The following is a 20820-nucleotide window of genomic DNA, read 5'->3' as shown; positions in this document are numbered from 1 at the left end:
AAGGCAGAGGAACCTGAGATCAAATTGCCAACATCCACTGGATCATCAAAAAAGCAAGAGAGTTCCAGAAAAACATCTATTTCTGCTTTATTGACTATGCCAAAGCCTTTGACTGTGTGCATCACAATAAACTGGAAAATTCTGAAAGAGATGGGAATACCAGACCACCTGATCTGCCTCTTGAGAAACCTATATGCAGGTCAGGAAGTAACAGTTAGAACTGGACGTGGAACAGACTGGTTCCAAATAGGAAAAGGAGTATGTCAAGGCTGTATATTGTCACCCTGTTTATTTAACTTCTATGCAGAGTACATCATGAGAAACGCTGGGCTGCAAGGAGCACAAGCTGGAATCAAGATTGCCAGGAGAACTATCAATAACCTCAAAAATGCAGATGACACCACCTTTATGGCAGAAAGTGAAGAGGAACTAAAAAGCCTCTTGAGGAAAGTGAAGGAGCAGAGTGGAAAAGTTGGCTTAAAGCTCAACATTCAGGAAACTAAGATCATGGCATCTGGTCCCATCACTTCATGGGAAATAGATGGGGAAACAGTGGAAACAGTGTCAGACTTTATGTTTTAGGGCTCCAAAATCACTGCAGATAGTGGCTGCAGCCATGAAATTAAAAAACGCTTACTCCTTGGAAGGAAAGTTATGACCAACCTAGATAGCATATTGAAAAGCAGATACATTACTTTGCCAACAAAGGTCCATCTAGTCAAGGCTATGGTTTTTCCAGTAGTCATGTATGGATGTGAGATTTGGACGGTGAAGAAAGCTGAGTGCCGAAGAATTGGTGCTTTTGAACTGTGGTGTTGGAGAAGACTCTTGAGAGTCCCTTGGACTGCAAGGAGGTCCAACCAGTCCATCCTAAAGGAGATCAGTCCTGTGTGTTCATTGGAAGGACTGATGCTGAAGCTGAAACTCCAATACTTTGGCCACCTCATGTGAAAATTTGACTCATTGGAAAAGACCCTGATACTGGGAGGGATTGGGGGCAGGAGGAGAAGGGGACAACAGAGGATGAGATGGCTGGATGGCATTACCGACTCAATGGGTTTGGGTAGACTCCGGGAGCTGGTGATGGACAGGGAGGCCTGGTGTGCTGTGATTCATGGGGTCGCAAAGAGTCGGACACAACTGAGGGACTGAACTGAACTGAACACACTTATACATAGATAAGACCGCTGGAAAGAATTGTGTCCCCCAAAGTAGAGGGGGAAAAAAGTTGGCAGAATTCTAAAAGGGCCCAGGAAAGAAGGGAAACACAAAAAATTAAACAATTAGATTAAATATGATTATCTATTTAAATTAACCTGTAAAGTGGAGAAAAGGCTGTATATCAACAATCTAAAATGTTTTTAAATGATATATGGCCTAACATAGGAAGAGGTTGCTGAATTCCAGGAACAACAATATAACACAACTCATCCTTTCAAAGCCTTTAAATTAGGATTAAAAATATCAGTCAGCAATCTGGACTATGGGAGCTTCCTCATGTCCCTTCCATTTTGCCATTTTTATTGTTCATCAGTTGTGTACAATTCTTTCCAAGGAGATAGGAGAAATTGCTTGCTCCTTCCTAGGAAGCACCAGAAGTCAGGTGTCTAGATAGGGTTTTTATGAGTGCAAGGTAGCTGGGATTACTGCAACTCAGAGTCTGAAAGAGCTGCGTGTCCTGAGTGCCATCAATGACTCTGCTACACGCTTGTGGTAGCACCACATCTCTGGTGGCTGTCCAGAGATGAGTCAGACTGAAAAGGCTGTGCTTGGTTGGCATTTCTTGCTTTGTCTTTCTAGCACTCGTCCTCCCTTCTCCTGGCAATCAGAGCTGCTCCTTCTTAAAGTTCACAGCACACACTTTGGATGGAATGCATTCCTGCTCATTTCCAAGAGTAGGCACTTAAACAGGCATCATTCTTTTTGGCAAACAACCCAATTCACTCCAATTAGATTCAATCTGGGGGCCTTCGCTGGAATCCTTAGTGGATGGGCTCTCCTTCAAAGGGTCGCCAAATGTCGTTATGAACCTCTCAGAAGCCATCTCTTTACCATGTGGGATAACCCATCTAAGCATTAACCTACATGGAAGAAGTACAAAGACTGGCCAATTCCTTGAGCGCCTGGATACACTCACGACTGCACTGCTCTACTCCTGCGCTCTGTGGCTTCACGAATCAGTCTGTCTCTCATCCTGGTCTTTGCTTGGCTTTCATTTACTTCTGTCAACTTAAAGTGTGGTCCATTCTTTACATCTGATATTTTTAATTAAAATTCTATATTAAGTGAATATCAGTAAATTATAAAACTACATTAAAAAATACTAGCATGACTAAAGAGATCTGTAAATCAAGACACTAGACAAATAGTTGAAAAAGCTGAGGCTCCTTGGTTTGGGGAAGAAACCGAGTAGATGTCTTGTCCTCAGTGTTTTGAGGGATGCTATTCAGAAGGTCTGAATCCATGCGACCTCTTAAGGCATGCAGTGCCATCACCAGAATTATTCAGGTAGGGCTTGGTGACAAGCAGTGTTGCTACAAAAGGAACTCCTCCTCAGGGTGATTCTGAGGTCTAACTGACTCTCAGGTACTCTGAATGATGAGCCTATGACTCTGTAATTTGAAATGGACACTTCTTACTTATTCTACAATGCACCCTACAAACAACCAGGATGGTACATCAAGAAAACTCAGACTTACTCTGCAGAGGTCCAGGTGGGGTGGGAGCAGTGAAAGGGCAAGTAAGAACAAACTGTATCTTGAACAGATTTCTGGAATGCCACCACAGAGCTCCAAGGTATATCTGGCAGTCATCGACATCCTACCCAACCTCTCCTCGGCTGGAAACCTTTCAGCAGCTCCACATAGCTGTGGGATAGCAGTTAAGTGCTACAGTCATAGGCTGACCTGAGGAAAGCCCACTGGAATTCAAGTTTGTTGACATCTTCCTACCATTTAGGAGGAGTGGGAATAGATGCCATCTACAAGGAGGACCCTGGGTGAAATACAGAGCACTCCTTGGCTGTTGTTAACATATTACTAAGCAGAACCTAGTGAAGAATTTGCACATCTTAAAAAAATGGGAAGAGTTATTACTCAGCTGTTCTAAAACGATTCTGTCTCCTTTGTTAATGTTGCCTTGGAATACATTTGTTGTTAATTATTTCATAATTAGTTCAAATTCTGGAATAAATATATTGCAGTTTTGTAACACAGGAATAGTAATATTCAACTGCAGGGCCACATTAAGGTAAACTGAAATTTGTACCTAGAGCATGCAGTTGATGAATCACCCCATGTGTACTGCATTTTATTTGTCAATGATATTAATGTACAGCTGGCCTTCTTTGGTGGCTCAGATGGAATAGAATCTGCCTGCAAGGTGGGAGACCCAGGTTTGATCCCTGGGTCGGGAAGATCCCCTAGAGAAGGGAATGGCTACCCACTCCAGTATTCCTGTCTGGAAAATTCAATGTACAGAGGAGCCTGGCAAGCTACAGTCCATAGGGTCACAGAGAGTCAGACATGACTGAGCAACTAACACTTTAATGTATAACTAGGAAGCACAAGCTGGAATCAAGACTGCTGGGAGAAATATCAATAACTTCAGATATGCAGATGACACCACCCTTATGGCAGAAAGTGAAGGAGAACTAAAGAGCCTCTTGATGAAAGTGAAAGAGGAGAGTGAAAAAGTTGGCTTAAAGCTCAACATTCAGAAAACTAAGATCATGGCATCCGGTCCCATCATTTCATGGCAGATAGATGGGGAAACAGTGGAAACAGTGGCTGACTTTATTTTTCTGGGCTCCAAAATCACTGCAGATGGTGACTGCAGCCATGAATTTAAAGACGCTTACTCCTTGGAAGGAAAGTTATGACCAACCTAGACAGCATATTCAAAAGCAGAGACATTACTTCACCAACAAAAGTCTGTCTAGTCAAGGCTATTGTTTTTCCAGTGGTCATGTATGGATGTGAGAGTTGGACTATAAAGAAAGCTAAGCACTGAAGAATTGATGCTTTTGAACTGTGGTGTTGGAGAAGACTCTTGAGAGTCCCTTGGACTGCAAGGAGATCCAACCAGTCCATCCTAAAGGAGATCAGTCTTGGGTGTTCATTGGAAGGACTGATATTGAAGCTGAAACTCCAGTACTTTGGCCACCTGATGCAAAGAGCTGACTCAATGGAAAAGACCCTGATGCTGGGAAAGATTGAGGGCAGGAGGACAAGGGGACAACAGAGGATGCGATGGTTGGATGGCATCATTGACTTGATGGACATAGGTTTGGGTGGACTCTAGGAGATGGTGATGGACAGGGAGGCCTGGCATGCTGTGATTCATGGGGTCGCAAAGAGTCGGACATGACTGAGCGACTGAACTGAACTGAGGCAGTTCTTCAGAGCTTTCAAAGCTCTCATACCTTTTTTTTTTATTCGCTTATAATAGAAATTATGTTTGAGAAGAGGAATTTTTATTCCTTTTTACCTCTAGAGAAGCTAGGATTTAAAGCAGTTTACAGGTGCTGCTGCTGCTGCTGCTAAGTCACTTCAGTCGTGTCCGACTCTGTGTGACCCCATAGACGGCAGCCCACCAGGCTCCCCCGTCCCTGGGATTCTCCAGGCAAGAACACTGGAGTGGGTTGCCATTTCCTTCTCCAATGCATGAAAGTGAAAAGTGAAAGTGAAGTCACTCAGTCGTGTCCAATTGGAGCTAAAGCTAAAATCCAATCTTCCAGCCCAATGCATTTTCACTTCCTCTACCCAGTGCTCCCCTTAACTGTAACAACTGAAAGCAAATGATAGAATTCCCCTTGCTTTAGAAACATATTACATTCTGGGGACTTCCCTGGTGGTCCAGTGGTTAAGATTCTGTGCACACAATGCAGGGGGCCTGGGTTCAATCCCTGGTCAGGGACCTAGATCCTACCCGTGGCAACTAAGACTCCTCATGTTGCTACCAGGATTGCTTCTGCCTCAACAGCACAGCCATTTTTTAAATTTTTTAAATATTTTAAAAAATGTTATATTCTTAAACACAAAATTCATATATAAAAGGTGCTTGTGTTTAGGGTGATCAAAAATAAATGGGTACACTTTTTAAAATGTGAAACAAAGAAACTTCTTATTGAGAAAAAGGATATCTGAAAATTAGAATTCTGAACTGTTTTACTTTCATTTAAAGAGGAACTAAAATGGTGGTCAACAATGCCTTCATTCATTCATTTATTCATTTACTAATCATAACTCTGGCATGCTGTGAACCACAGCTCTTCACAGTAGCAGATGCTCCTGTTTCAAATATTTCAATACCTGCCCACATATCACAGCACAACAATGTGAAGTGAGGAAACTTCGAGGGAAAACAAAGGTGAGTTGACCATATAATTTGCAATCAAGGGCATGCTTGGTTCATATGCCTGATGTAGATAACTGTAAGGAAAGAAAATACCTCTCAGGTGAAAGGTAAAGCAGGGTGTGTATCAGGTGACAGGCTGGGCAACAACTTCCTTTTTGCCTATTTGTACCATCTTTGGCCTAAATATCTCACCCTCTGCTAGACCAGGAACTGCTAGAGCACAGCAAAGGTAGTAGCCCCAGCAAACTGTACATGAAGCCACAGGAGCACACATGTTGCTAGCTAAGCACACACCTTTTGACTGAAATGAACAGTAACACAGAAATTCACAACGCATGGGCATCTTAGCAAAAAGAGAAAATAACATATGCAGGGTTAACTCTTACCGAGGGCTACCAAGGGTGCTTTAGAGTGCTGCTTCATCTCTAAACAATCCCACGAGGCTAGAAGGAATCGCAAGGTGTGAATGGGGATCAGACTCACCGAGCCCGTCAACCTGTTCTGCCAAGGACACTGGGTAAGAGGAGAATCAGAGCGCGAAAGTCCTGAGTCCAGAGTCATGCTGCTGCCCTGAAGGAGCCGCATGCTTCTGTGTCCACAGTGCTGCAGCAACATGCAGGCTTTATCAACAATACCTTACTTTTCCTCCAAACACAAGTATTTTGTCTACAGTGAAAAATGCAATAAGGTAATTTGCTAAGATGGTTGTCTAAACAATCAGAACAGTGGCCTAAAATCTCTTTATTCCTCAACCCAAACTTCTCAAAAAAATGCTGACCTTTCACTGCCCTGAGTAGACTCAGACTGATGGATGCTTAAAGCCGACCAGCTCTAGCTAATGCTCCCTCTCCCTTCTTCAAAAAGTCAGTGTTTTGGTTCAAGTATCCTGTGTATTTATACCAGGGGGTAATGTTCTACGTAATTAATAAAACTTTGTTTTCAGTTGAGAAGACAGCAAATAAATGAGGGGCCTAGGCATGAAAGCCAGCCAGCTCTGGGTCACGCAGCCACTCGGCAGTAGCAAGGTTAAAGCCTGCTCTGGAAGTCTTGGTGAGGTCAGAAGAGACTGTACAGTGGTTCCAGTGCTTTCTCAAGACAGCAGATAAATATTCACAAGGGGCAAAGGCAGTAAGAAAAGTCATAGCAACCTCTGTCTTCAAGAGAGCTGCACCACAAGCCAGAGAAATCAATAATTCTCTCAAATGATGAATAAAAAGGCTATGTCTCACTGAAAAAGCAGCTGCCTGAACAACAGAAATTTCAACTCCAAGAGGCCATTGTAGATACAAGTATTCTCAGGTTCTTCACAAGTAATGGAAACTATACATGTAAGTCAGATTTAGATAGATTAAACCCTCCAGAGGCCATTATTACCTCAAACCATTGACTTTACCTTTTGCAATTTTCATTCTTTAAATAATCAAGTAAAGGCAGCTTACCCACTGCCAAGGCAAGTCTGAGTGACAAGAAATCTGATGACCTATGTGATCCCTAGCACATATTTAAGAAATTCATCACATTTTCAAGGACTTATTGTATTAGCAAAGTTATAATATCTACAGAAATTTTTCTGTGATTTTAGTAAGATGAATCAGAAGTCAAATTCATCCCTCTAATGTGTTCCAATGTAAAAAGGTTATTGAAATATGAGATTCATTAAATGTGAAGCACTGGACTTCACACATTGTCTCACTGAATCAAATTGCATGTAGCATTAACAATGTGTCCCTTATACAGTTTAAACAATGCTGACAATTTCCAACTGATAGGGACTCACAGGGTAAACAAAGGCAGAGTCCTAAAATTTCAACAATCTGTTGTTTCTAAGGCTTGTCTCTGACTCACTAAGGATTTGTACCTTTGCTCTAGTAATTTCCCCATTTCCCTGCTAGGGGACAGGGGACTGCACCTTGTGCTGGGGTTGTGCTGCTACGCAAAGTGAAAGTGACTGTGGCTCAGTCATGTCTGACTCTTTGCAACCCCATGGCCTGTACAGTCCATGGAATTCTTCAGGCCAGAATACTGCAGTGGGTAGCTTTTCCTATCTCCAGGGTATCTTCCCAACCCAGGGATTGAAGCCAGGTCTCCCACATTACAGGCAGATTCTTTACCAGCTGAGCCATTAGAGAAGCCCTATAGTCTGATGGCAACTTCCCATTCACAGGCACCATTCAGTGCTATGTGCTGCTGCTGTGGCTGTTCAGCCATCCTGCCTGACACATGCTGTCCCTCAGAGGACAGCGGAGAATGGCCACTCATTCCGTTTCCCGCTGATGCGATGATCCTGGCAAACAGACTCTATGTTCCATAAAACAAGCATACTTCATCTAAATGGTATTGGCAGATCAATTCCTGGTGGTGGAAACACTTGGCTTGGTTCAGATATCATCACCCAGAACTCATTTAATATTTTGCCCAGTGGTCACCAAAAGTTTTATAAATCAGAAAATTCCATCAAGAAACATCCAGTCACTAGGTGTCTTGGTGCAGTGACATGCATCCCTGTCTGTACTCAGACCAGAGAAATAAGCAGGCAGCTTCCAGAATAACAGGCCAGCCTGGCCCGTCGACTTTGTTGAGTTTGTCTTTTGAACAATAAAGACTGAGTATTACAGCCTTTCAAATTCATTCTTAATTGACTGTTCCTTCACCCTTTGTCTTTGTTTTCACAAAAGATATAGGGAAAAGATTGGCCTGGTTTCTTAGAAGTAGCTGAGAAACTTGAACTAACTTGAAATACTCCAGTCAGCCCCAGGCCCTCCAACCAGCTTCCAGGGCTTACTGGCAAGTTTGTGTAAAACTTCCTGCAAGAATACAGCAGTTCTTTCGGAGTCCCACACAGTGGTGCCAGATTTGGTTGCTAATTACAGCACGTGTGGAACCCCTTAAAAATCCACATTCGTGGGTGTCACTGTATGTTTATTACTGTTTGGGGGCTGTCTATCACCACCTAGGGGGTTCCTGGCACCCTCCCACAGAGATAGTAACTTTCCTCACGTGAGGAAAAGATCTTCCTCCTTTCTTCTTTCCTTCCTCCCTTTCCTCTATTTTTTTTTTCTTTTAAAATATCTAATATGAAGAAAACAGAACCAGTTGCAGATGTTTTACATACACTTTCTCATACATCCACCCAACAGTCTTTTGAAATAAGCAAGATAAAAGAGGAAGCAATTATGGAAGCAGAGGCTCAAAGATGTTCATAACCTGCAATATCACATAATCAATGACTGGTGAAGTGGAGATTCAAGTCTAGACCTGTGTAATTTCAAAACTCTTGCTCTTTCTATTGTGTGCTTAGTCGCTCTGTCTCTCAGTCGTGTCTGATTCTTTGCGACCCCATGGACTGTAGCCCACCAGGCTCCTCTGTCCATGGAATTCTCCAGGCAAGAATACTGGAGTGGGTTGCCACTTCCTTCTCCAGGGAATCTTTTTGACCCAGGGATGGAACCTGGGTCTCCTGCATTGGCAGGTGGATTCTTTACCATCTGAGCCACCAAGTTGCTTCAAATATGAAGAAACTGAAATATTTGTTTAGAAAGGCAAATGGCTCTTAGCAATTTTGTTCTATTTTTTTTCTTTCTAACTTTCCTCTATGTGTGATCTTTGTCTATTCCATACATAACTGATCATCTATTCTACTTAATGGCCTATCTTCCTATCAGATCTCATATTATAGCCATTATAACCTCCTCTTTGTTTGTCATACAGGCCACCCTGGTGGCTCAGCAGTAAAGAGCCTGCTTGCAATGCAGAGACGTGGGTTGGATCCCTGGGTTAGGAAGATCCCCTGGAGAAGGAAATGGCAACCCACTCCAGTATTCATGCCTGGAAAATCCCATTTTCAGAGGAGCCTGGTGGGCTATACAGTTCATGGGGTTGCAAAGAGTCAGATATGACTCAGCAACTAAACAGACTTGTTGTCATATAACAGTTCAGAACTATGACACGTTAGTAGGTTACTTACAAACTCCTCAGCTGTTAGAAGTTATAACTTTCAGTTACTCACTCCAAGAAACACGGTGATGGGGACCTGTCCTAGGGTGTAGTTGGTGTCCGGTCAGCCCCTTGTGCTGATATAATTCCACAGCAAGCCAGGGCTGGTACTTCTCACTGGATGGTCAAAGTCTGAGTGGCCAGGGCAGCTCACAATAAGGGCCTCTTCGAGTGAGGATCTAAAGCTTTCCACTGGTTGAAGCAAAACCAATGAGATGGGATTTGTACTTTGTACATTCTGCTGGGAGGCCCTGCAAGAAAGAGTGACCCTCTGCTGGAGAGGAGCAGTGCCTTGGAAGCCCTGATCATCCACCACACACACAGAGCACAGCACACATTAAACAGCAGCACTAACAGCAGAGCAGGTGCCATGTTGCACAGACTGCAGGTGGTAAGAGATGTGCTATAGACTGAATGTCTGTGTCCCCAACACTCATACCTTGAAGCCTAAGCCCCAGTGTGGTGTGTCTGGAGGTGAGGGCTTTGGGAAACAGTTCATTCAGGTGACGCCATGTGAATGGGCCCCCACGATGTCAAAAGAAAAAGAAACACCAGAGCACTCTTTCTTGGCTCTATGACAGTAAAGAGGTGGCCACCAAGGAAGAGTGTTCTAACCAGGAACTGAACCTGCACCACCCTGATCGGTATCTTCCAGCCTCCAGACCTGTGAGAAGTTAAGTGCTTGTTATCTAAGTCACCCAGCCTTTGGTATTTTGTTAGAGCAGTCCAAGCTCACTGTATAAGCAGAGACTGAAAAAAGTAGACAGATTAAAGAGCTATGTGTTAAGTGCATCAGTGTCTTGGCAAGAAACAGATGGTACATTAGCAAGGGTTAACTGACAAGGTTTATACGAAGAATATTTACAACAGTTATAGAAAGGGTTAGAAAATCACCAGTGAAGCTGTGAGAATAAGCACTAGTAGTAATGATCCCTTGGCCTGAAGCCAATTTGGCCAGAATCACTGATGGCCCCATCCAGGGATGAAGGTGTGCTTCAGACAGTTTGCCTAAAGTTTTCAAGCACTGCCAAAGCCATGGCCCAGCAGAGAGCGAAAGGGGGGGATTAAAAACCCCTACCCTCTCTCCTCTATGCCTCTTCTTGGCTATATTCATCAAAGAGGCCAAGAAGACCAGCCGATACCATTCACAGAGGCGGGCATCTTAGAGCACAGACAGAGCAAAAAGCAGCAGGAAATGGATCTGGAGGGACGTGAAGACAATCACCGGCATAATCTGTCCTTTTCACCATTTAGCAAACAATTTCTCCTTCTTTCAGATGTAAAACTTAGCATACCCAGCACAAGGAAACTCAGTCTCCATCAACCACCGTATCCTCATGGAATGTTATCCACTTAATCATACTTCCACCAGGAACCAAAATGATAATATGATGCACTTCCAGAGCCCTTCATGGAAAGCAGCAGAACAGAAGGAAGCATAAAGAGACAACACCGATGTTACAGACCCTCCTTTACAAGACCTGAATTCGCCTTCCTAGCTTCCTTCTTCCACTGGATGCGCATGGCCCCCTCCCTTTAAGCTGGCATCTTGGCTCACAAAACTGTTCACTTGCTTGTCTGTTTATTAGTATGAGGTAACTGGTATAACTGGTGTTTTATTTTACTGGATAGTCAAAGTATCTGCAGACTGGGGTCAAGAAGCAGGAGGCTGGGCATAGCTCTGTGGTGTGGCATTAAGGGTTTATGGCTTCCCTGGCAGATACAGGTAAACTCTATCTGACTATCTTTATTGATGGACACTGTAAAGACAGCATTACTCAACCAATGGGTACATGGCAGGTAGCAGTGGCCAGAGGCTATGCTGATTTATTCCAAGGAAGATACCACATCTGGTAGAGCAGCTGTGATTGTTATCACTGCTGATTACATCTGTGATAATCCAAGTCACTCTGCAAGATCCACCTGGCTTTTCCAGGAGCCAAATATACAAGAGAGGAGTGAGACAGGAATCCCCTCTTCCACATCCTGCCACCTCCACGAAGTCACAAATCTCTAACTCTCCCCAGTAATCCAATTTACTATTTTGAGGATATTTCCATTTGGGGCCTCCCACCGTAACAGTCCTCACTCCAGTGGTAATAGGACCCATGTGGGGTTCTGACAGTAGTATCACCTACGTAGGGTTCTCACAGTTATTAAATGTATTAATAGCCTCCAGGGCTTTGGAAATAGCCACAAGTGAAGCCCAACGGCCTAGCTGGACCCTCTGTGAACAGATTCATGCTGTGAATCTATTACCTGCTACCTTAAATCCATTTCTGGTCAACAGAAACAAACTGTGTCTTTAGGGACTAATGTCCTGTCAGAGGAATTACCTAATAATCCCTAGGAAATCTGGGTATTCCCCCATTTCCCAGCGCACAGCTGTTCCATTAACAGATCACAAGTCTTTCTGGGGGAGGCTTGAAATAGCCATGGTCTGCCATGTGGATGAACGGCAAGACAGGTAGAGGAAGGAACCCTTCAGGGATCAATGGGAGCTTAAAGCGGGCTGATGGGGACACAGTGGGTGAACGAAGGGGAGAGAGGGCAAGGAAAACCTAGCTCCCACACATGATATGTTGAGATTAAGGTGCTTTGAAACACTGAGTGGCAATGCTTAATAAACACTTAGATATATGAGTCTGAGCCAGAAATTTCAAATGGGAAATATTAGCAGTTAGTACTCTTGCCTGGAAAATCCCATGGATGGAGAAGCCTGGTAGGCTGCAGTCCATGGGGTCACTAAGAGTCAGACACGACTGAGCGACTTCCCTTTCACTTTTCATTCATTGGAGAAGGAAATGGCAACCCACTCCAGTGTTCTTGCCTGGAGAATCCCAGGGATGGGGGAGCCTGGTGGGCTGCCGTCTATGGGGTCACACAGAGTTGGACACGACTGAAGTGACTTAGCAGCAGCAGCAGTTAGATGGCAATTGAAGCTGCCAACTTGGATATGAACCTGGTGGAAAGGCAACCCTTAAGGAAGATCCTCCAGCATGGTATGAGAAAAATTACAAAAATAGGGTATTGTGGAGCCCAAAGGAAGAAAGCATTTCAGGGAAGAAGTGGTTTACTACATCAAATACTGCCGGACTTTCAAAACAGGAGAAAGAAAAAAATGCCTCTTTGATTTGGTGCCGTAAAGATAACCAGTGACCTTTGCAGAAGCTGTTTCTGTGGAACTCTGAGGGCAGAAGCTAGACAGGGTATTCACCCATGCTTCAAACCCCTCCATATATCAAGTGATTCTGTCCTTCAAAAACCAAGTGACTTTACATTTGGGGGCTTATTTTATGTGTTTGATGTGGATTCCTCGTTATCACATTTTTATGGCCCATATTCCAGTGACGATTACCCACTGGCAATTCTTTTGTTTAGCTTGATCCAATAAAGATTTGGCTCAAGCTTCACCCACATACCTGTGAGGTCTTTTCTAAAGGGTTCAGCTTCCAGAGTTGTTTGTTGCTTTGTGTGCTTTTGCGATGATGAAACAGAATTAGCAGGGAGACAATGGCAAAGCTCTTAGCATGCTAAAACGGATGCTCTGTCATTAACACAGCATCATCTATTGCAAAGAAAAACCAGCCTGGAATTCTTCAAACCAAACATCACAGCTTTAAATTCCTCCCTAGAACTATTGCCAGAGATTCATAAATTTGCATGTTTTGTTATGCTTAGGTTTCCTGGGCATTTAATTTGCTTCTGAAATATTCACCTGTGCAGAGCAATCCTGTCTCTCTCCTATGAGTTCTTTCAGTCTTGGCTCTCTTTATCTGCTGTCTTCTGACAAAGAGATTCATAGTTGAACTATATTTGGAGATGAAATCGATGTATTAGGCTCCTTCTGGAGTTTAATTATTCCAGAAAGATAGGCAGATCAGAGTAAACACGTTACTTACTGAGTGACGTAAGCATTACAGGGGCGACAGGACCCCAGTGTTGACCTGTAAAGACCACTGATTAAGCAGAGAGAGTTTGGCTCACTAAGCACTAACCAGAGATTCAATTACCCATAATTCTATGATCAAGGTGAGTCTGAAACAGTAAAGCTAGAAGAGCTAAACACTGACTGACAGCACCAAGAGTCTACTAAAATTGCTTCTACACAATGATCCTGAAGAAACTTAGTCAAGAGATTCATTCCCATAGTCATCTCTCTATACATAAGTGTCATTCTTATAGTTTCTGCAATTCACATTCATTACAGAAGCTGTTTGGTCTTTCTGTAAGCCTGAATTGTTTCCATGCGATAAGAGTGTACACATGGTATAAATTTCATGTTGTGATTCCTGGTTTGTAGATGAGTCAGGATTCAGGCAGACAAATCCATCAAACCACTGACTTCTCTGTAGACAGAGGTTTTCATCTCAAAAGGAAACAGAAGCACATTTTTCATATGGAAGACAGAAGTGTGAAGAAGACTCATCCAACAGATTTAGAAGTGATAATGGATTCCAATTGAATAGAACCGCAGGCCAGGGTCAGCTGACCGGCAAAGAGCCACCACCAGGCTCCCCTCATGGGCTGCACGTAAGAACACAGGAGAATTCCTGGATCATATCCTCCCCTCCCTCTCCCCATGTCTGACCTGGTTCTCTGTAAGCAGTATATGCAAATAAAGAGCAGCTACTGCACAAGGAGGGAACAATGACTCCAGAAAACTACCCGCAAGCAGTGTGCTAACCGCTCTACAGCAGCACCTGGGTCAGTGCCATGGCTCAAGCGCTGCAAGGTGGCGATCAGGGACCCCCGTGCATCAGAGGCTCAGGGGCTGACGTCTTTATCATGGCCTCTCCGAGCAGATCTGCAACCTGAGTTCACTGCACCAGACCCAACTCTGTAACAGATCTGATTTCTGACAATGTCCTGCATTTTTTTGTAGTGTCCAACTCCTGGACCTTCTTTCCTAGCTTCTCTAGTTATTGGTTGGGCATGAAGGCAATGTGGAGGAATTGAAAGTGATCTCTGCATTAAAAATAATCTGCAGTATGACTGCAACACTGTCAAGTTACATGTAAAGGTGAACGAGGTCGATAAAAAAACAATTTTTACATTTAGTGAGGCAGAAATTGAACAAATATTTTTCCTTTTTTAATTAGAACTTTAGAATGTCTAGGTAATTATTTTTCTAAATTAAAAGTGCTGCACAGTTTCATATAAAAAATCTTATCAAACCAGAATGTCTTTTGAGAACTTAATAATTAATTTTGAAGGAGACAGACTCCAGTAGACTCAGAAACATGGCAGCATAAATACTGACACAGACAAATCACGTGTGATTTTGTCCAATGGCCTGAAAATCTTTCTCAAGGTAAGCACTGAGGTATCAGGCTAAGAAAACCAAACAGAGCTGAGAACACTGAGAAGACAGCTCTATGGGGAAAGTAAAATGACTCATCATAGTAAAGAAGCTAGAATGAGAGGAAAGAGAGAAAAAAAATTTTTTTTAACTCTAGTGTCAAGAATGTCTCCATCATTAGAAAAGATCCAGACAAGGAAGGATGTGAGAGGGAGAGAAGGTATGCATAGGGTTTTTCGTCCCCATTTTTTTATTTCTGAAATGTGTTAAATATGCATGGATTTTTAAGAACAAAACATTTTAAATCAGGCATTCAATTTGCACAGTGCTGAAATGACTGAATGGACCTTCCGACGAGAAAACACCTGAAAACATGTGATCTTACTCACAGTATAAGCACAGTATAAGCACTGACAGTACTAGCAGTGCTCGCAGGACCCTCAAGGTCTGGACACTGAGCCGGTTTCCAGGCCATCTTGCCACCCATCTTCAGAGTGGCTTTGTGAAGCAGGTGCTACTATTCTCCTAGCTGAGGTCAATGAGACTCTTGCCCACGGGCAGAGGGCTGACAGTCTGGGCAGGAATACCACCCCATGTCACCTCCAGAGCTCACCTCCTAACCATTACGATAAACTGCCTCCTGCAAACTACTGCAAATTTTCATCTTCAGTCACTCAGAGGAAATAATTTTAACACTACTTCATGCAAAACGTCTTGAAAAACCAAAATGTTTAAAACACACAACAAAGTGGTTCTGTTTCACTGCTTTTAGCAAATTCTGGATTAGAAATGAAATGTGAATTTCTCAGTGCTGTTTTCATATTAAGGTATGTAGAGACATCTAATGATTTCAGAGGCAAGCCAGTGCGCAGAAGAATACTGCTTCGGTTCAGTTCTGTTCAGTTCAGCCGCTCAGTCGTGTCCGACTCTTTGCGACCCCATGAATCGCAGCACGCCAGGCCTCCCTGCCCATCACCAACTCCCGGAGTTCACTCAAATTCATGTCCATCGAGTTGGTGATGCCATCCAGCCATCTCATCCTGTCGTCCCCTTCTCTTCCTGCCCCCAATACCTCCCAGCATCAGAGTCTTTTCCAATGAGTCGACTCTTCGCATGAGGTGGCCAAAGTACTGGAGTTTCAGCTTTAGCATCATTCCTTCCAAAGAACACCCAGGGCTGATCTCCTTCAGAATGGACTGGTTGGATTTCCTAGCAGTCCAAGGGACTCTCAAGAGTCTTCTCCAACACCGAAGTTCAAAAGCATCAAGTCTTCGGCGCTCAGCTTTCTTCACAGTCCAACTCTTACAATACTGCTTCAACAGGTTTAAATACCTTTTCTTTCTTTCAAATATGTTGCTTTATTAAAGTGGCCTATACTTCAGTAACCTTTTTAACAATCCAAAAGATAATGGAGATGGTAAAAAAAAAAATCAAACTGTCTCAAGTTGGCCATGGTAAAACACAGCTATATGCTTTTCTCTGTTTCTCTATTATGAATGGTTTTCCAAATGCATCATGTGTTTCCTTAACAGATTTAGACATTAAATAAATGAGCCACTGCCTAAAGTTCACAGTTAGTCTGGGATTTGGTTGGGAAGGTGCTTTGTGCAAAACACAGCAAATAATCCGAATATATGAGGGTCTGGAGAATGATATGTTTCTTTCTTTAGGATGTACTTTGTGTGCTTAGTCGCTCAGTCATGCCCAGCTCTGTAACCCCACGGACTACAGCTTGCCAGGGATTTTCCAGGCAAGAATACTGGAGTATTGCAATTTCCTCCTCCAGGGGATCTTCCCCACCCAGGGATCGAACCCATGTCTCCTGTACTGCAGACAGATCCTTTACGCACTGAGGCACTGGGAAAACCTTTGGATGGTCTTCACTTGCCTCAGCTACTAGAAGTCATCTGACCTGTGAGATGGTGATGTTGATGATCACTGTCAACATCAGAGACTTGGTGTGAGGGAGAAGTAAGAGACTGTACCTAATGGCCTTCAGTAAGTGCTCAACAAACTGACTACATGAACAAGGCTTCAAGAGTCTGGAAGAGACAGTGAAAGCCCAAGACCTAAATGAAAAAATGCATTCAACAAGGATTTCATGATAATGTAGATGGAAACCGATGAGTTAAAATTTGCGAAAATCTATTTGAAACTCTAACAAATATTTCAATTTCCCCCAATATTTTCATTTTAGTGAGTCAAGAGAAAACATCAATAAAATGAATATCTATATTCAGGAAGAATTTTTCTCCAATTTATATGATTCATCTAACTCATCACCAACAGAGTGAACCCCCCCTCTTGCAGGTTTTTATTTGTTTGTGTTATGATCAGAAAATTATTCCCTGTTCATAATGGATTTTTACTGAAGCAGTTTTGTTTGGGGTTTCATTTCATTCCTGGAAAACTCACTGCTTTTTTTTTGGCCACACCACATTGCTTGCAGGATCTTAATTGCCCAACCAGGGATGCCCAAGGATTGAATTCAGGCCACAGCAGAGAAAACACTGAACTCTAACCACTGGACGAACAAGGAACTCCCTCAAGACTTTTTTTTTTTTTTTTTTTCCATCTGTTTTACAATTTTGTAGACTCAGGCAGGGTCTTTTACATAAAACTGGCTTGTTTTTTCATAGTTTCTGTTATCTTTGTAGATAATTTGTTTAATTTTCTTTTCATAGATACTATTTTTAGCAAAAAATTATAATTCTCTATTTCCTCATCTTTAGTTTGGTTGGTGATTAGTGAGTAGTGAAAGTTGCTCAGTCCTGTCTGACTCTGCGACCCCATGACCTGTAGTCCATGGAATTCTCCAGGCCAGAATACTGGAGTTGGTAGCCTTTCCCATCTCTAAGGGATCTTCTCAACCCAGGAATCGGACCCAGGGCTCCCACATTGCAGGTGGATTCGTTACCAGCTGAACCACAAGGGAAGCTTCTGATTTGCTATTGGTAAATTAAGACAACAATAAGCAAGGTAAAAAACACTGAAAACAAATTTCTCAGAATAGGAGCATGAGATGCGTTATCAAGCATCTCCTGTGTGTGTGCATGCTAAGTCACTTCAGTCGTGTTGCTTCAGTTGTGCAACCCTACTGACTGGAGCCCGCCAGGCTCCTGTGTCTACGGGATTCTCCAGGCAAGAATAATGAAGTGAGTTGCCATGCCTTCCTCCAGGGGATCTTCCCAACCCAGAGATCAAACCAGCATCTCTTACATCTCTTGCATTGCAGGTGAATTCTTTATCATTGAGCCACAAGGGGAATATCTCCCAGAGTTGTTACAAACACTGTAGCCACTGTTCTAACCACTGTCTGAAAATATACAATGGAAAAACAGTTCATTCACCCTAAGAGTATGTTCAGTTAAGTTCAGTTGCTCAGTCGTGTCTGACTCTTTGCAACCCTATGGACTGCAGCATGCCAGGCCTCCCTGTCCATCCACCAACTCCCAAAGCTTGCTCAAACTCACGTCCATGGAATCGGTGATGCCATCCAATCATCTCATCCTCTGTCAACCCCTTCTCCTACTGCCCTCAATCTTCCCCAGCATCAGAGTCTTTTCAAATGAGTCAGTTCTTTGCATCAGGCGGCTAAAATATTGGAGTTTCAGCATCAGTGTCAGTCCCTCCATTGAATATTCAGGACTGATTTCCTTTAGGATGGACAGGTTGGATCTCCTTGCAGTCCAAGGGGCTCTTAAGAGTCTTCTCCAACACCACAGTTTAAAAGCATCAATTCTTCAGCACTCAGCTTTCTTTATAGTCCCACTCTCACATCCATACATGACCACTGGACAAACCATAGCCTTGACTAGACAGACCTTTGTTGGCAAAGTAATACCTCTGGTTTTTAATATGCTATCTAGGTTGGTCATAGCGTTTCATTGAAGAAGCAAGCGTCTTTTAATTTCATGGCTGCAGTCACCATCTGCAGTGATTTTGGAGCCCAATAAAGTAAAGTCTGTCAGTGTTTCCATTGTTTCCCCATCTATTTGCCATGAACTGATGGGACCGGATGCCATGATCTTAGTTTTCTGAATGTTGAGTTTTAAGCCAGCTTTTCCACTCTCCTCTTTTACTGTCATCAAGAGGCTCTTTAGTTCTTTGATTTCCACCATAAGGGTGGTGTCATCTGCATATCTGAGGTTATTGATATTTCTCCGGCCATCTTGATTCCAGCTTGGGCTAAGAGTATGTTAGGGAAATTAAATACATAGTCTTGTTGAGGCTTTGCAAAGCAAAGTAGGCCTCTGACCTTGCTTCTAACCTGCCTGGACACTGCCCTGACTGAGTTGACTCTGAGTGACTACCTGCTGTGAGTGCAAGACTTCCAGCACCATAGATAAGATGGGGGAGAAATCTTGAGACTGTAGACCCCTGGAGGGGGCCTGGGCAACCAAGCCCCAGGCTTGGCAACATTCCAAGTTTTATATGACAAAACCAACAGCATTAACTTGAAACCAGAGCTGTAATTTGGTCACAGATTGATGATGAAACAGTTTGTGTCCTGGAATTATAAGTGGGAATCCCAAAGGGCAATCTTTGGAAACTCACCCATGGAGCTGACGCTGCCTGGGACCCTTTCCCAATTGGGACTCCAGATGTACTGTGACACGGGACTTAACCAGCACAGTTTAAGTCTGGATGTTGGTCAAAACCCAAATTGGTGATGGATTCTGTGCTCTTTTCTATTTCTCTTTTTTTCCCTAATGTTAGTGTGTTGAAAGCAAGCTAGATAATTCTCTAATAAATATCTGTATTATTTATTTGTATATAATAACTGGCTTATTTTGTTAACAAATCCTTTGAACCTGTGATGAAAGTGAAAACTTTCTGCAAAACAGAGTATTAATGGAATTAATAAGGCATGCCATGTAAAGTGGATAACATACTATGTAACTCAATAATTCAATAAATAAGATCTGTTTTTACTTTGATTAAAGGCATCAATATATGAGACAAATCCACTGTAATGAAGCACATGAATCCCTTTTCTTGACTTAATGTAAACACAATAAAACCCAGCATAACAAAACAAAAAATTCACTTAAATAAAATTATGTTTTAAATATTTCAAGCCTTTTAATTCTGACAGACTACTGACCATCTTTGAGTGTGACTCATTGATGACCCTGCACCATCCTCGTCATAAAAGGTGTACCTCACCACCTCTCTCCTGCTTCTTCTAGGGCACTCTGGCCATCACTGCCCACATGCTTGGGCTTCACCCATCCTGGAGTTTCTACCTTTTTTCTATAGAATCATTTAAATTCTTCAAGATCCTTCTTTCCACTCCCACATTCAAATCCCATAAGAAACTCTCTGAGGTGCTCCTGACTCACATGCTATAAGCATCTCTCACGTCTGGTATGCCCTTATATAATTCAAATCTTGATATTTGATAATGCCATGTTTCATCTTGCTGAGTTGTTTTCGCTTCCATGTGTTTTTTTCCTTAGTAATATATCATGGACCATGGAATCAGACAACACCAGGGGGCAAGATATAAGTTAAGCTGTGTTAGGTCCAGAATGATTAACGTAGAGCGAATGTCCTTTTATTAATACAAGCAAGTGAAGAACTTCTTTGCATCCTTTGGGTTCAAACGCCTTTAGTGCTGTTCCCCTCTCTTTGCAAATCACTCTGTCTCCTCCAAAAAATGTCTCTAGGTTGCACTATCTTTTCTCCTTTTATTTACTTTTTTCACGTGGGGAACAAGGCTAACATGACTCTGTTGTTTCCAATATACCCGGACTGGCTAGTTTTTCGAACGTAAAATAAAATGCAACCTTTGGAAGGCTATTTATCTGTCTTTAGAAAAGGTCATGGGAAGAATGCCACAGAATTTTCAAATGTTTCATCCATCAAAAATGCAGGTCCCCACTGATTTCTTCCTGAATTGTCAATTTCCAAACAGCCTCAGGGACAAGACTTATTCTATGAGAAGAAATCCTCAAAATGGCAAAGGATGAAGTGATAAATGATTTTTTCTGGTGTTTTCCTTTGGGGAAGATAGTCAACTTGCTCTTAAGCTTCAGGCAATAGCATTTCTTGAACAGCCTGGACAAAAAGAGTTGGTGGTAATAATGATAATGTGAATTTGGCAACAGTATTAAAAAAAAAAAAATCACTCCCTAAATATGAGTTCCCTACAAATGACCTGT

This window comes from Bos taurus, chromosome 13 (assembly GCF_002263795.3).
Source record: "Bos taurus isolate L1 Dominette 01449 registration number 42190680 breed Hereford chromosome 13, ARS-UCD2.0, whole genome shotgun sequence".
NCBI lineage: Eukaryota > Metazoa > Chordata > Mammalia > Artiodactyla > Bovidae > Bos > Bos taurus.
Note: the sequence above shows the minus strand (reverse complement) of the source record.